Raw genomic sequence first — 17,665 nt, forward strand, 5'->3', positions numbered from 1 at the left:
GTGTTATTTGTCGGATGTTTTCAAAGAAGTCAATGATTTAAACGTTGTTTTAAGGAAAAATTGTAACATATTTATGTTAAAAAGATAAAATTGAAAGTTTTACTAAAAAAGTTAACACATGGAAGAAGAGGGTGGGAAATGGTTCTTTAGAAATGTTTACAGCTACAGATGATTTTATAATTGAAAATAACCTTTCCAAAGATTTAATTGTAAGAGCTATTTATAATTGATCATCTGAAGTGCCTGGGGACACAGTTTCAGAAATATTTCCTTTCAAATTTTGATTCTAAAAAACTAAGTTGGGTTCATAAACCATACTCAATTGAAATAAAAAACATCAGTCATCTGCCATTACAAGTTCAAGAAGAATTTGCTGAGTTATCAAGTGACACAGGTTTAAAACTTGAGTTTCCTAAAAAAAAAAATCATTAAATAAATTTTTATTTGGGATTAGGACAGAGTTTCCAACAATTTTTCAAATGGCCCTAAACATACTTCTGCCATTTTGTATCACATATTTATGCAAAGCGGCATTCTTAGCATTGATGATTATAAAATCAAAATATCTCTCAACTCTGAAAAACATTGAAGATGCTCTATGTCCTGCAGTATCAAACATTCCACCAAGATTTAATTCTTTATGTAAAAATAAACAAGCAATCCAACTCATTAGTATGCAAATTCACATTTATCTTTAATAAATGGTAAAATTATATATATATACCAAAGAATTATTTTAAAATAATTTCTTTATGATTTATTATCAATAAATGTTTGATTTGTATGCCTATTTTAAATACCAGGGGTCACATAAAAATTTCTCAGGTGAAAAGGGGCCACAAGTGGAAAAAGTTTAAGAAGCCCTGCTCTACAGAATGGTTGGATCAGGTCACAACTCCATCCACAATGCATTAATGTCTCATTTTTCCCACATCCCCTCCAACATTTGTCAATGTTGGCCAATTCAACAGGTAGGAGGGAGTACCTCAGAACTGTTTTAGTTTGCATTTCTCCAGTCAATAGTAATTTAGAGAGCATTTTTTTCATACGACTATAGATAGCTTTGATTACTTCATTTGAAAACTGATGATTCATATCTTTTGACCATTTGATAAATGGTCAGATAAATAATCTGATAAAGGCCTCAGAGAAACTTGCTTCAAAAATTTTTCAGTTACAGTTGCTAACTGTATTTCCCTCTATCCTATCTCTCCCTCTGTTTATTCTATTCTCTCTCTCCTCTTACCCTGTCCCTCTTCAAAAGTGTTTTGATTCTGATTACCACCTCCCCCAATCTGCCCTCCCTTCTATCACTCTTATCCCCTTCCCCTCCTACTTTCTTATAGGGTAAGATAGATTTCTATACCCAATTGTTTGTGTATGTTATTCCATCTTTGAGCCAATTCTGATGAGAGTTCACTTACCTGCCCCGCCACCTCCCCCATTTCCCCTTCCACTGTAAAAGTTTTTTCTTGCCCCTTTTATCTGAGATAATTTGCCCCATTTTATCTTTCCCTTTCCCTTTCTCCAATGCATTCCTTTCTCACCGCTTAATTTTATTTTTTTAGTTATCTTCCCTTCATATTCAACTTGAACTTGTACCCTTTGCCTATATATACTCCTTTTAACTGCCCTAATAATGAGAACGTTCTTAGGAGTTATAAGTGTCATCTTCCCATGTAGGAATGTAACCAGTTTAACCTTATTAAGTCCCTTATGATTTCTTTCCTGTTTACCTTCTCATGCTTCTCTTGAGTCTTGTATTCAAAAGTCAAATTTTCTATCCAGCTCTTGTCTTTTCCTCAAGAATGCTTGAAAGTCCTTTATTTCATTGAATATCAATTTTTTTCCCCTGAAGGATTATACTCAATTTTGTTGGGCAGGTGGTTTTTTATTGTAATTCTAGCTCCTGTGCCTTCTAGAATATCATATTCTAAGACCTATGATCTTTTAATGTAGAAGCTGCTAAATCTTGTTATCCCTGACTGTGACTCCACGATACTTGAATTGTTTCTTTCTGACTGCTTGCAATATTTTCTCCTTGACCTGGGAGCTCTGGAATTTGACTATAATATAATATACTATTGGGATCTCTTTCAGGAGGTGATTGGTGGATTCTTTCAATTTCTATTTTACCCTCTGATTCTGGAATATCAGGACAGTTTTCCTTGCTAATTTCTTGAAAGATGATGTCTAATCTTTTTTATATATATCATGGCTTTCAGGTAGTTCAATAATATTCAAATTATCTCTCCTGGATCTATTTTCCAAATCAGTCATTTTTCCAGTGAGATATTTCATATGTCTTTTATTTTTTCATTCTTTTGGTTTTGTTTTACTGTTTCTTGATTTCTCATAAAGTCATTAGTGTCCATTTGCTCAATTCTAATTTTTAAGGAATTATTTTCTTCAGTGAGTTTTTGTACCTTCTTTTCCATTTGGTCAATTCTACTTTTTAAGGAGTTTTTTTTTCCTTTAGTGAAGTTTTGTGCCTTTTTTTTCCCATTTGGCCAATTCTGCTTTTCAAGGCATTCTTCTTCTCATTGTTTTTGTTTTTGTTTTCATTTTTGTACCTCTTTTACCATTTGGCCTAGTCTGTATTAAAGTGTTATTTTCTTCGGTATTTGTTTTTGTGTCTCCTTTACCAAGCTGTTGACTCTTTCTTCATGATTTTCTTGCATCACTCTCATTCCTCTTCCCAATTTTTCCTCTACCTCTCTTACTTGATTTTCAAAATCTTTTTGAGCCCTTCCATGGTCTGAGACCAATTCATATTTTTCTTGGAGGCTTTGGATGTAGGCACTTCGACTTTGTTATCTTCTTCTGAGTGTGTTTTGATCTCTTGTCACCATAATAACCTTCTGTGGTCAAATTTTTTTTTCAGTCATTTGCTCATTTTCCCAGTCTATTTCTTGACTTGTAACTCTTTGTTAAAGTCAGGCTCTGCTTCCAGGGTGGAAGGCACATTGTCCCAAGCTTCAGGAGTTTTGTGCAGCTATTTTCGGAGATACTTCTAGGGACCTGTAGGTTTTCATTTCTTCCAAGTAGTATGATCTAAGGAGAAGTGTGTTTACTACTCTCCCAGCCTGTGCTCTGGTCTGTGAATGATCTCAAGCACTCTTTTCTTTCCTGGAGCTGTGAAGAGGGTTCCCTACTCCGCTGTTGCCCACAAACTCTGATGTTCTAATTCTCCTTCTTGCCTTGGGACTGTCACCCAGGACTGCGACCCAGATTTGAGTATGGGCAAAGTAACAGAGTCCTGTCCTCCGTGCCAGCAAAGAGACCCCTGTAATCACCTACTGTGATTGTTGTTTGATCCCTTACCATCTGTGTGAGAACTCCAGAAGCAGTAGCTCCTGCTGCTGCTGCTGCTGCTACTGATTCAGTGGTTCTCAAGGCCTGCTCCTGGTTTACTGGGGCCAGATCTGTGCCGGTGCAGCCTATGCCAGATTGTGCTCCACTCTCACCCAAGTGTGACAGACCTTTCCTGCCAACCTTCTAAGTTATCTTTGGCTGGAAAATTATTTCACCCTGTCGTTTTGTGGGTTCTGCCTCTGTTCAGAGGGGTTTTGGGGAAAGATCAAGCAAATTGCTGCTTTTTCTCTGCCATCTTGGCTCCAGCTCTCATTATATTTTTACTGCAAAAATGTAATTTTTTCTTAAAAAACAAAATACATTACAAAGTCATGCCTATACACACATTAAGTGGAGAATAAAGCTTTGCCTACTCAATCTCATAATGTTTACCTGAGGCCAGATCAGCTGGAATAAAGCTCCAGGTAAATGTGTACACTGTGCCACTGAAAAAAAGTTAAATAAACCTTATCATTGCAAACAGAAAACCCCAACTAATCAAAGTGGAACAGCCACAGTGTCAGAACTAATAAAATATGTGACCATGCCTGTGGAAGTATCATGTAGGAGCTCAGCAGGTGTTTGTTGAATGAATGAATGATTGAGGTGGAAAAGCAAATAATTCCTTATGAGGAGGCAGAGTTGTAACTAGGGCATGGTGACTGGTGCTTTACCCCAAGGCTTTGAAGTTTTGAGGGTATTGACAGCATCTGTGGTCCTCAGGAGGTAGTGAGTCTCGTCTTTGCTCTCTCCAAAGCAATCAATGACTTCTTAAATGTCAAATCTGATGACCTTTTTCGTCAGTCCTCATCCTTCTTGACCTCTTGGCAGCAATTTGACACTTTACCGTACTCTCTCCTCTCTGGGATTTTGTGACTGAGTTTTCTCTTGGTTCTCCTCTAATATATCTGATTTTTCTTCCCAGTCTCCTTTTCTGGTTCATCAAACACCTGTAACTAGGGATGTCCACCTAGAATTTACCCTGGGCCCTCCTCTTCTTTCCACACTTTCAAATTTGGTGACTTCATCAGCTCCCATAGATTCAATTATCTCTATGTAGAAAATCCCTAGGTCTTTATCTATCTAACCCCAGGTGTTCTCCTAGGCAGCTAAGTGATACAGTGGATAGAACTCTGAGCTTAGAATAAGGAAGAGCTGGGTTAAAATCTAGCTTCAGACACTTATTGTGTGACCCTAGGCAAGTGACTTAACCTCTGTCTTCCTCAGTTTCCTCAACTGTAAAAAGGGGATAATAATAGCACCTTCCTTCCAAGGTTTTTATGAGGATCAAGTAAGATACTATTTGTAAAGCACTTCACAGGGCATTTGGCACATAGTAGTTACTATGTAAATGCCAGTTATTATTGTTATTATTATTGTTTATAATTCTCCTGAGCTCCACACCTACTTCAGCCTGCTGGATTTTTGAAACCAGATGTCAACATATACAAAATAGAACTCATCATCTTTCTTACAAAATGCACCCGTCTTCTGAATTTCCCTTTTTTACTATCAAGGGAATCATCTTCCTTCCAATCATCTAGATTCACAACCTCATTGTCATCCTCAGTACCTCACTCTCACTAATCCCACATGTCCTTGGTTCTAAATCGGGTCAGTTCTATCTCCACAACATCTCCCACATCCATGCTTTTCTTTATACTGACATTGTCATCATCTTAGATAAGGCCTCTATCATCTCTCACTTGGATGATTACTACAGCCTCCTAACCGTTCTATTTGCCTCAAGTCTCTCCTCACTCCAGTCCACCTTCCATATAGCAGCTTAACTGGTTTTCCTAAAAGATAGGCTTGACTACATCACTTCCATTCTCAATAAGTACCAGTATTATTATCTAAAGTATCAGTTATAAACTCCTCTGTTTCACATTTAAAGTGCTGCACATCCTGGTCAAATCTTCTTTTCCAGCCTCATTATACATTACCTCCTCCTTCATAAACAAACTCTACAAAGCTGGACATCTTAGTGTTCCTCATAGAAAACACTCCATTTCTTGTCTCTATTCCTTTGCATCATCCGTCTCCCATGACTGGAATGCACTTACTCCTCACTTCTTCCTCTAAGAATTCTTACTCTCCTTCAAGACTCAGCTTCAGCACCACTTCCAAATAAGTTCTCTCCTGATCCTACCAACTGCCAGTGTCATCCTCAATGAAGTCCCCTGGCAGATATTTTGTATATACCCATATTTGTACATGCTATCTTCCTGACAGAATAAGCTTTTCGAGGGGAGGGACTTTTTTCCACTTCTTTGTATAGCCAATGACTGGCATGCAAGAAATGCTTATAAGTGCTTCTTGACTGACTGAGTGATTTATTAGTTTTCAAGAATAATTATTTGGGACTTTCAAGCATTCTTGATGAAAAGATCAGATCTGAATAGGAAATTTGACTTTCACATACAAGACTCAAGAGAAGCATGAAAAGGTAAACAGGAAAGAGAAATCATAAGGGACTTATTAAAGTTGAACTGTTTACATTCCTACATGGAAAGATGATATTTGTAACTCATTAGACCTTTGTCAGTATTAGGGTAGTTGGAGGGAAAAATATATGTAGATAGATAGACAGATAGATTAGATAGATAGAGGGCACAGGGTGAGTTGAAGATGAAGGGGTGATATCTAAAAAATAAAATTAAGGGGTGAGAGAGGATTATACTGGGAGAAGGAAAAAAGGAGAGGTAGAATGGGGTAAATCATCTCACATAAAACTGAGAAGAAAAAGCTTTTACAGTGGAGGGGAAGTGGGGGAAAATGAAAGGGAATGAGTGAATCTTATTCTTATTGGATTTGGCTTAAGGAGGGAATAACATTCACACTCAATTGGGTATGGAAATCTATCTTACCCTACAGGAAAATAGGAGGGAAGGGGATAAGAGGGGGGGATGATAGAAGGGAGGGCAGATTTGAGGAGGAGTAATCAGAAGCAAATACTTCTGAGGAGGGATAGGGTTAAAAGAGGGAATAGAATAAGTGGGGGGCAGGATAGGATGAAGGGAAATACAGTTAGTTTGTCATAACATGACTATTATGGAAGTGTTTTACATGACTACACAAGTATAACCTGTATTGGGTTGCTTGCCTTCTCAATGATGGTGGTTGGGGAGGGAGGAAGGGAGAAAATTTGGAACCCAAAGTTTTAAAAAACAAATTTTTAAAATTGTTTTCACATGCAACTGGGAAATAAGATATACAGGCAATGGGGTATAGAAATCTATCCTGCCCTACAGGAAAATAGAAGAGGAAGGGAATAAGAGAAGGGGGGGTGATAGAAGGGAGGGCAGATCAGGGGAAGGGATGTTCAGAATGCAGGCCATCTTTGCGTGGGGAAAGGGACAAAATGGGGAGAAAATTTGGAACTCAAAATCTTGTGGAAGTAAATGTTGAAAACTAAAAATAAATAAATTAATAAATGTTTAATATAAAAAAAGAAAAAAGAATTAAAAAAAGAATTATTTGAAAGTAGAAGTTACATGAAAGCTCCTTCCTCCCTCTTTCTTCCCATGGTAGCTATACTCCAGCTGAGTTCCTTCATGACCTAGCCCTTCCTTGTCACTAGTCCCAGAGGCAGCCTCCCTAACAATTGCCTTGTGCCATCTTGAGCTTTCTCTTACTGTGGATGTGCTATTTCCCAGTACCCCCCTTATCAAATGAATTTGCCTATAAAGGTTGATTGGAAAGACATTTCATGATGCTTTCTCTTGAATGAATTTTCTTGTGCTTGCCTTAGGCATTAGAGTTGCTAGTTATAGTGCTCGAGACAGAGTTAGTGATCTCATTGGAAGACAAATTTAGGACCAATAGATTTTCAGTCCAAATGTAGTTTCTCTTATCTTCATCATAACTTATGGAATTCTGGCTTGAATCCAGATATTTCAGAGACTTCATTTCTTCCATCAGGTGAATTATTTTGGAAAAGTCTTTCAATTTGTTCTTTTTATGAATAAGTGTTTGCAAGAAATTTAAGTTTTCACAATCTTGGCAAATTATTAGATTATTAGACAATTAGAAATTATTAGATTACTAGAAAAGTTCAAAGATTGAAATGGGCTGGGATTAGAACGGCAAAGCATATGTAACGTGTACTTGATATCAACATTTTTATGTTCATATCTGAATTCTATAGATGTCAATGTATAAAAAAAATTGAAGACATCAATAACAACATGCTCTACAGTTAGGACTTTCAGAGAAGTCCTAGAATAGTCAAATTTTTCTTCATGAATTTCACATCAGATATAGTAAGATATGCAATGGATATTTGCCAAAGAAACTGAATAATTTTAATGACATATTGTTCAGAGTATGCTTTAGTAAACTTGAATTTTTTTTTTACTGTTGACAAGAAATTCATGAAATAGGAACATTCATCCCCATCCTGCCTACGTTTAATATCAGATAACTCTAAATTTATCATTGTGTTAATAGATACATCCAAAATAAAACAGAATGGCTTATCTTGTGGGAAAACAATGTGCAGTTTCTTGGTGCTTAAGTACTGAAGGCTTTATGATTCCTCTTATTTCCTATAAAGGTCTTCTAACACTGGCAAAAAGGTTATTTAGATGCAAATGAGCAACAGATAGAAAATCTGTTTTTCATAACCTTAAGTCATTCAATCCTAGAAAGTCCAGTTGAGAGAGATTGCCAAATTGCTTACAAATGGGCAGGGCATCAAATTCTTTGAATGTGATGTCTAACTACGTAAGAAATCTTCTGTAAGTCATTGTGGCATAAATGCAAGTATTCTAAATCTTGGTTGAACTTGAAAACATTTCTACCAAGGTATTGGATTCTGTTATGGGAAAGTCTCAAAATTGTCAGCTTTGGTAAAGATCGGAAGTCCTCAGCCTGAAACCTAGTTATCTTGTTAAGTGACAAATCTAAGATTGTTGTTTTTGATGGTAAGTGTCTTGGCACAAGACTGAGAAAACTGGGTAGTTGACAGCAATTTCATTTTCCACGGAGTGTTGAATTTTATTCCCTAGCATTAACATAAAGATGGGAACAAAATGATAAGTTCTGAAGATAGGCTGCCTTGATCTAAACATGTTGCAGTGGACCTCCCCAAAAGTGAATGCTGTTCTTTGGACCATCTGAATGTGAATGCTGTTCTTCAGAGCATCTGCATCTAGAACTATGAATAATAAATAATTATGCTAAATGTGACCTGGTAGAATACAACTTCCTTAATGAGTAGGAACTATCTGATTTTGTATCCCTAGTGCCCGGAATACTGCTTGACATACAATAGATACTTGTATCTATTGTAATAAGTGAGGTTGATTGATTAATACAAAAATTGTGCCAGATTTGAGTATCACAAAGGGCCCATGCTATTTTATGGAGGCTCTTACCCTACTCTTGCCTTAAAACAAACAAACAAACATATATATATATATATATATGTGTGTGTGTGTATGTATGTATATGTATATGTATATGTATATATGTATATGTATATATAACCTGGTGCTTAACCTAGTATTTTTTTCCTATTGAACTTCTTTTTTTATATTTCTTTTTTTGTTATATTTTGATTCAAAGCTGTTTCCCTCCCTCCAATACCCATACTAGAGTGTGTATGTGTGCATGTGTGTATGTGTGTGTGTGTGTGTGTGTATGTGTGTGTGAAACTGTACAATACATACTTCCACATATCAGTTTTTTCTCTGGAGGTGAATATTCATATAACTCAGAATAGCTTAGTCATTTAGTTACTCTTTGAACAATATTGCTGTTACTGTATACAATGTTATCTTGGTTCTGTTTGTTTCACTCTTTCTAATTTCGTGCAAGTCTTTCCATTTTTTCTTTTTTCCCACTTTTTTCTAAAATCAACCTGCTCATCATTTTCTAGGGACAGCTAGGTGGCTCAGTGGATAGAGTGCTGGGACTGGAGTTAGGAAGACTTCTCTTCAATAGTTCAAATCTAGCTTCAAACTCTCACTAGCTGTGTGACCCTGGGCAAGTCACTTAACCCAGTTTGCCTCAGTTTCCTTATCTGTAAAATGAGCTGGAGAAAGAAATGGAAAACCACTCCAGTACCACTGCTAAGAAAACCCAAATGAGGTCATGAGGAGTTCATCATGACTGAAACGACTCGACAATAACAACAACATCATTTCTTACAGCACAGTAGTATTCTATCACAATCATATATCACAACTTATTCAGCCATTCTCCAAATTATGGGCATCCCCTTAATTTTCAGTTCTTTGCCAAGAGAGCTGCTATAAATATTTTAGAACATATAAGTTATTTTCCTTTTTCCCTAATTACCTTGGGAAACAGACCTAATAATAGTATTGCTGGGTCAAAGGGTATACACAGTTTTATAACTCTTTGGGCATAATTTCAGATTGCTCCCCAAAATGGTTGGATCAATTCACAGTTCCAGCAACACTATACTAGTGTCCCAATTTTTCCATATCCCCTCCAACATTTGTCATTTTCCCCTTTTATCATTTTAGCCAATCTGATAGGTATGAGATGGTATCTCAAAGTTGTTGTAATTTGCATTTCTCTAATCAATAATAATTTAGAACATTTTTCATAGGACTATATATAGCTTTGATTTCTTCTTCCAAAAATTGCCCATTCATATCCTTTGATCATTTATCAATTGGGGAATTGCTCATATTGGTATAAATTTCTCTATATATTTGAGATATGAGACCTTTATCTGAGAACCTGTCTATGAATTTTTTTCCTCATTTTTTACTTTCCTTCTAATCTTGGTTATAGTGATTTTAATTGTACTAAACCCTTTAAATTTAATGCAATCAAAATTATCCATTTTACATCTTACAATGCTCTCTATCTCTTGTTTATTCATAAAATCTTTTCCTATCCATATCATATCCTTTTCCTATCCATAAATTGAATAGGTAATATGCTCCATATTCTTCTAATTTACTTATAATATCTCCCTTTATGTCTAGGTCATGTATCTGACTATATCTTGGTAAATGGTGTAAGATATTGGTCTATACCTAGTTTCCACCAGATTGCTTTCCAGTTTTCCCAACAATTTTTTTAAAACCAAATAGTGAATTCTTGTCCCAAAAGCTTAAATCTTTACATTTATCAAACAAAAGGTTACTTATACTGGCCGCACGCCGACCTTCTGCCAGCCGTATGCCGGTACCCACTCCTTCTATAAGGAGCACACTACCAGAGTCATACTCACTCCCGAGTCTTCGGTTCTCAGCCGGATCAACACACAGAGACGAACCATCGGGAGGTGCCAACACCAGAGCTTTATTCAGAGGACAACACAGCAAGCCATCATAGCAAGCCCAAGCAGCAAGGCCAGAGCAACAGGGCAGGAGCCAGGAGAGCGCGCGTGTGTGATCTGACCACACTCGTTCTAAGTATCTACCTAGCCCCTCCTCCCCAGCCCTCTTACTAGCCAATGATTGTAGGGTCAGATACCGGAAGGGGCTGTCTGAGTTTAGCACACCAAGGGGGAGGGAGTGACATAGGAGGCTAGGACCGGATATAGGAAGGAGGGGTCTGGGATTAGTGCATAGACAGAGTACATGACCTAGGAAGTCAGACTCAGACACTGGGAGGAGGGGTCTGGGTCAGTGCTGCACAAAGGGACCCAGGAAGTCAGGAAGGTCACAAGAGGCGTCTGGGGATGACATCGCATATAGGGAGGGGACTAAGCAAAGGGAACTCAGTCCTCTGCCGTCCCACTCCCACGTGGCACTGCCCCTTGCCTTAGGAGCTCAAGTTCTGGCTACTTCCTTGTACCCAGCTTATCTCATAGCACTGCCCGCTACCTCAGGGCTTCTCCGTATCCAGCCCATCCCAGTACACACGACTCTGCCTACCACAGCCCCTGCCTCGACTTCCAAAATACCCAGATCTTACCCTACCCTTGCCACAGCGCTCAACCTGGTAGCTGCCAACATCAGACAGTCCCTCACAGTTACTATAATAATTTACTGCTTGCTCTTCCTGGTTTAGGTATTAGCACTATATTTGTTTCATAAAAGAAGTATGGCAAGACTTCTTTGCCTATGATTACAAATAATTTACTTAATATTGGAATTAGTTGATCTTTAAATGTTTCATAGAAATCATTTGTACATACATCTGATCCTGATGCTTTTTTCTTAGGAACTTCATTTATGGCCTATTCAATTCCTTTTTCTAAAATAGGTTCATTTAGATATTCTATTTCTTCTTCTGTTAATCTGTTAAATTTATTGGCGTATAATTGGGCAAAATAACTCCTAATAATTGATTTAATTTCATCTTCATTTGTGGTGTACTTCTTCACCCTTTTCATTTTTAGTACTAGTGATTTGGTTTTCTTCCCTTTTAAAAATCATATTAATCAATGGTTTATTTTATTGTTTTTTTAAAATAAAACCAATGTCTAGTTTATTTATTAATTCAATGGTTTTCTTACATTCAGTTTTATCAATGTCACCTTTAATTATCAGGATTTCCAATTTGGCGTTTAATTGGGGACTTTTAATTTGTTCTTTTTCCAGTTTCTTTAATTGCATACCCAATTCATTGATTTGCTCTTTCTCTATTTTATTGATGTAAGCATTTAGAAATATAAATTTTCCTCTGATTACTGTTTTTGCTGCATCCTATAAGTATTGATATGTTGCCTCATTATTATCATTTTCTTTAATAAAATTATTTATTGTTTCTATGACTTGTTCTTTAACTTACTCATTCTTTAAAATTAGGTTATTTAGTCTCCAATTAATTTTAAATCTGTGTTTCTATGTTCTTTTGCTAAATGTAATGCTTATTCCATGATGATCTGTAAAAGATGCATTTAATATTTCTGCTTTTCTGAATTTAACTATAAAGTTTTTATGGTCTAATATATGGTTAATTTTTGTAAAGGTGCCATTTACCTCTGAGAAAAGATATATTCTTTTCTATTCCCATTCATTTCTCTCCATATGTCTATCATATCTAGCTTAACTAAGATTCTATTCATCTCCTTAACTTCCTTTTTGTTAATTTTTGTTAGGTTTATCTATTTCTGAGAGGGGAAGATTAAAATTCCCTACTATTATAGTTCTGCTATCTTTTTCCACCTGTAATTCATTTAGCTTTTCCTTTAAAAATTTGGATGCTACAGCATTTGATGCATATGTGTTTGGTATTGATATAACTTCATTATCTGTGATACCTTTTAACATAATGTAGTTTCCCTGCTTATCACTTTTCATTAAATCTATCTTAGCTTGAACTCTGTCTGAAATCATGATTGTTACCCCAGCTTTTTTTTTTATTGCAACAGCTGAAGCATAATATGTTCTACTCCAGTCCTTTATTTTTACTCTATATGTACCTCTTATTTTTAAATGTGTTTCTTATAACATGTTGTTGGGTTCTGATTTTGGATCCATTCCTTTGTTTTCATTTTATGGGTGAGTTCATCCCATTCACATTCAAAGTTATAATTACTAGTTCTGTATTTCTTATTTTCCTTATTGTTTATCCTTCTCTCTCTCTCTCTCTCTCTCTCTCTCTCTGTGGATCTGTGAATGTGTGCTTTTATCTGTATATAGAACTCTATTCTCTATCAGAGTAAACTCCCTCTGATAATAAAACTCAGCAACTCACTTCTTTTTTGGGGGGGAGGTGAGCAATTCGGGTTAAGTGGCTTGCCCAGAGTCACACAGCTAGTGAGTGCTATGTATCCACCTAGCTGCCCCTAGCAACTCACTTATAACTTACAGTCTTGGAGAGTTGTCTGAGATAATTAGAGGTTATGGTCACATAGACTGCATGTATCAGAGGAGATTGGTCTAAGTTATGTCTCATGAAATCACATAGGAACACATTTTCAAAAGACCTACATAGGGGTACTACCTTCATTGATGCAAATTGCAATTCCTTCATATCTTAGGAGGTGAATTAATGCATTGCTATAACTGAAACAATTAATCCCCTAGTGTCCAACCTTCTGGTAATTAGGCTTTTATTCAGTCAATTGATAAACACTTATTAAGTATCTATTATGTGCCAGGCACTGTGCTAAGCACTGTGGATACAAATAAAAACAAAAATTGCCCGTGCTCCCAAGAAGCTTACAGTCTAATAGGGGAAAAAATACAGAAAAAATAATCTAAAAAGGGGGGAGGAGTGGAGTAAAGGAAGGGGCGGAAAAGAAAAGGGAGAATAGAAGGTACCTGGTTTAGGGACATGTTGGAGAGTTCCAGAGAAGTTCGAAAGGAGCGTGGCTGGTGAGAAATGATAAGAATTGTGCTACACCTCCTCTTTAAATAGAGGCCCAGGAGCCCATGGCCCTTGTCTCTATTCATAGGGTTCAATCAGAGGGGCAGAGGATATTGATGAGATGTGAGTACCAGGCACTTTCAATCTTGCAGCATAATGAGATTTCCAATAATGAGAATTGGTATTCCACTGAACATATAGTCTGTTTTGGCCAGGTTCATACACAAAGCTTTTCCAACTTATTCATTCATTAATTCAATAAACATTTATTAAGTGCCTACGACATGACAGGAGGACAACTAGGTGGTGAAGTGAATAAAGTGCCAGGTCTGGAGTCAGGAAGACTCATTTTCCTGAGTTCAAATCTGGCTTTAGGCACTTACTAGCTGTGTAACTCTGGACAAGTCACTTAACCCCATTTGCCTCAGTTCCTACTCTGTAAAATGAGCTGGAAAAGGAAATGGCAAACCACTCCAGCATCTTTGCCAAGAAAACTCCAAACGGGGTCACAAAGAGTCAGACACAATTTAAACAAAAGGAATACAAGGGTCCTGTTTTTACAGATGAGGAAACTGTTGCACAGAGAAGGACTGACTAGTCCAAGTTCACACACAAGGCTTCCACAAGTGGTAGAGGTGGTCTTCTGGTCCCCTACTTTTCCTATTATTATATGTGCCCTCTAACCTAATAGCACAAAGTACCTGCTTTTTACCTCTTCTCATTTCACTAATCTGTTTGTCAAATAGTGTCAAAAGACAACTTATTTCTTTTCATTTTACTCTGCTTATTCATCAAATTCCCGAATGACTAAACAGTGTTGAATAATGGATAGATGAAAATCTGGAGAAAGGTATTCAGTGAACCACAACAATGGAAAAGAAAGTTCTTTCTAAGACTTACATGAACTGATACTGAGTGAAACGAGCAGAACCAGGAGAACATCGTACACAGTAACAGCAACATTGTATGACAATCAACTTTGATAGACTTAGCTCTGCTCGGTAATATATGATATAAGACAATTCCAAAAGATTCATGATGGAAAAAGCTATCCACATCCAGGAGTCTGAATGCAGATAGAAACCTACTGTTTTCTCTCTTTTGTTTCCCTTTCTCATGGTTTTTCCCTTTTGTTCTTATTCTTCTTTCACAACATGACTAATGTGGAAATATGATTAATGTGATTGTACATGTATAGCCTATATTAGATTGCATGACATCTTGGGGATGGGGGAGGAATAAAAATTTAGAACTCACAATCTTATAAAAGTGAATGTTGAAAACTAACAATTAATTAATTAATTTAAAATTTTTTTAAAAGAAATTTCTTTCCACTAAAATCTTTGGCATTGGCCAAATGGCGCAACATCAGAAATGGCTATGCTTTTATCAGTGGAAATAACTTCAAAAGATATATTACCATCTGTTTTACTACTGTATCCTGAGGACCACCTTTCCATCTGACTTGTAGCTGAAGTCTTATGTTTGTCATCACTTTTGGAATATTAGCTCCTTGAAAGCAGGGACTACCTTGCTTCTTTCTATTTGTATCCCCAGTGTTTAGCACAGTGCTTTGCACATTTTTTTTTGTCCAATGGTTCAGTCATGTCTGACTCTTTGTGACCCCACAGCAAATCAATACTGTCTGTGGAATTTTCTTGGCAAAGATTGGAACATCTTTTCCAATGGATTAAGGCAAAGGTTAAGCGACTTGCCCCAGGTCACACAGCTAATAAGTGTCCTAAGGCTGGATTTGAATTCAGGTCTTCCTGACTTCAGGCCCAGTGCTCTATCCATTGAGCCTTCTAGCTGCCTCTGCACATACTCAGCACCTAATGACTACTTTTTCATCCCTCCATTGATTCATTCATCTTGCTCAGTATTTTTGTAGGAGAGAATGAAGGAATTTGGATGAAGGAATTCATCCCACAAAAACTGGGAAGCATAGATAATAAGGTAGATAATAACATCAAGATTATAACAGAAAGGATGGAATCAAACAAAATTTAATGAGATGAAGTATTGGACTGAATAAGAATAAATGCAAATTCTTTTTGTTTTTGAGTCATTTTTCAGTCATGTCCAATTCTTCCTGATCCCATTTTGAGTTTTCTTGGCAAAAACATTAGAGTGGTATGCCATTTCCTTCTCCAGCTCACTTTATAGATGAGGAAACTAAGGCAAACAGGGTTAAGCTCCAGGGTCATACAGCTAGTAAATGTTTGTTTAAAGCCTGATTTGAACTCACAAAGACAAATCTTCCTAACTCCAGGCCCAGCACTCTATCCACTGCACCACCTAGCTGCCCTTCCTTTACATAAATTCAAAATATCAACTGCCCAAATACAGACTGGGAGAGATCTAACTTGTTTGGCAGTTCACATAAAATAAGATTTGAGGCTTTAGAATAATGAAAATTCATTGAGTCCGTAGTGTGTGATAAGATTGCAAATGATATTTGAGCAAGTGAAGGATGTAGAACTATTTGTAACTGTAAGCTGTTGTATTTACTAATATTATTAGACTATGTTGATAGAAATACAAGGTCCAGGACAATAAACAATGGGAGGAATACTCCCAGGGTATTCTAAACTGATCAAACCATACCTGTAGGTTTGTGTTCCGTTCTGGGCATCATATTATATGAGGACTACAGAAAAAATAGAGTGTGCCTAGAGGAGAATGATGACAAATAGTAGGAGGAATTAGGAATCTTTACTTGACACTCTCTCTTCCCACCAAGCACCCCCCAGTCCCTGATCCCCAAGGAGGATCTCATCCTCCATCTTCCTAAAGCATTTGGTCTGGACCTGTCTTTTCCCTAACCACTGCCTACCTTAGACCATATTTCTTTCCACATATGTCATATATGCTATAGGGTCTCCCTCTATCCATCCCACAACACATACCTACCCTGGCAGAATGAAAGCTCTCTGAGGGCAAAATCTGTGAGTAAAAAAAAAAGTACAATGTCTCAGTACGGTGCCTCAAGCCTACTAGCACTTACTAAAGTTTGTTGGATGAATTAGGATTAGGTTACTTGAAATGATACGCTATTTTGAAATATTTGAAGGATTCTCTGGTGGGAAGAAAACTAGATTCATTCCATATAGTTGTGGTAGGCTGAACTAGGAGCAGTGGATAAAACTTTTAAGGAAACAGATTTTGGTCCATATAAGAGAATTTTCTAATAATGAATAGTGTTCAGAAATAGAATGGATAGCTTTGGGAAGCCTTAAGTTCTTTTTCCCTTCATACAAGCAGAAGCTGGAAGATTAGCAGCCAGGTAGGTGATAAAGGCAGGTCTGACATGGCTTAGAGAGTTGAACTCAATGATGTGTGAAGCCCCTTGTGAGCCTTAAACTGTGATTCTAAGATAGTATTGTTGATATTTTTCTTTGCAGATGTACAAGTCCAATCCAGCAGCAATGAAAAAGGTGAGGAGGTACCTACAAAGACAATATAAATTTTCTACAAAAAGTGGTGAATGAATAGGGTAAAAAAAGTCTTTCCCTGTTTAGTTTTCTTGTGGCTTTTCATGAACACAGAGTGGCAAGAAGTGGGAACTTCCCATAGATATCTTTTTTTTTTTTAAGTTGTACCTACTTGGCTATTTGTGACATTTTTATTTGGTTTTTGGACCCAAATGAGGATTTAATCTCTGTGAGGATCTCCTGGTATGATAACTCCCTCCCCATTGATGCTCTTAGGAATTCTTCTATAACCTAAGTGTTAGAAAATTGCCAGGAGCATCTGGAGGCTAACTGACTTATTTGTCTACAGTGGCACGTGAGTACATATCAGAGGAAGGACTTAAACACAGATCTTCTTAACTCCAATGGTAAGTCTCCTCCTCTCCACTGCACCAGGACTGCCTCCTTATTCATATTTTTAAGCATATTTATTATTGATGAAGTTGGCCAGAGCAGAGAACTTGAAATCAGGAAGAGCGGAGTTCAAATTCTGCCTCTCACCACCACCACCACCACCAACACCACCACCACCACCACCACCACCACTACTACTACTCACACACACACAATTTCATTTGATTTGCTATTGA

The 17,665-nt window shown here is 37.0% G+C and overlaps 1 long non-coding RNA gene across 1 annotated transcript in view; it reads left to right on the forward strand.

Moving 5' to 3' along the window:
- Positions 1–17,665, forward strand: part of LOC114023562 — a 39,066-nt gene that overhangs the window by 20,060 nt on the left and 1,341 nt on the right. The window contains exons 2-3 of the long non-coding RNA XR_003566816.1: positions 17,007–17,039; positions 17,386–17,443. This is a non-coding gene — a long non-coding RNA (uncharacterized LOC114023562). The remainder of the gene's footprint in view (positions 1–17,006; positions 17,040–17,385; positions 17,444–17,665) is intronic.

The sequence above is a fragment of the Vombatus ursinus genome, unplaced genomic scaffold, assembly GCF_900497805.2.
Source record: "Vombatus ursinus unplaced genomic scaffold, bare-nosed wombat genome assembly UNPS02014818.1, whole genome shotgun sequence".
NCBI classification, from domain to species: domain Eukaryota; kingdom Metazoa; phylum Chordata; class Mammalia; order Diprotodontia; family Vombatidae; genus Vombatus; species Vombatus ursinus.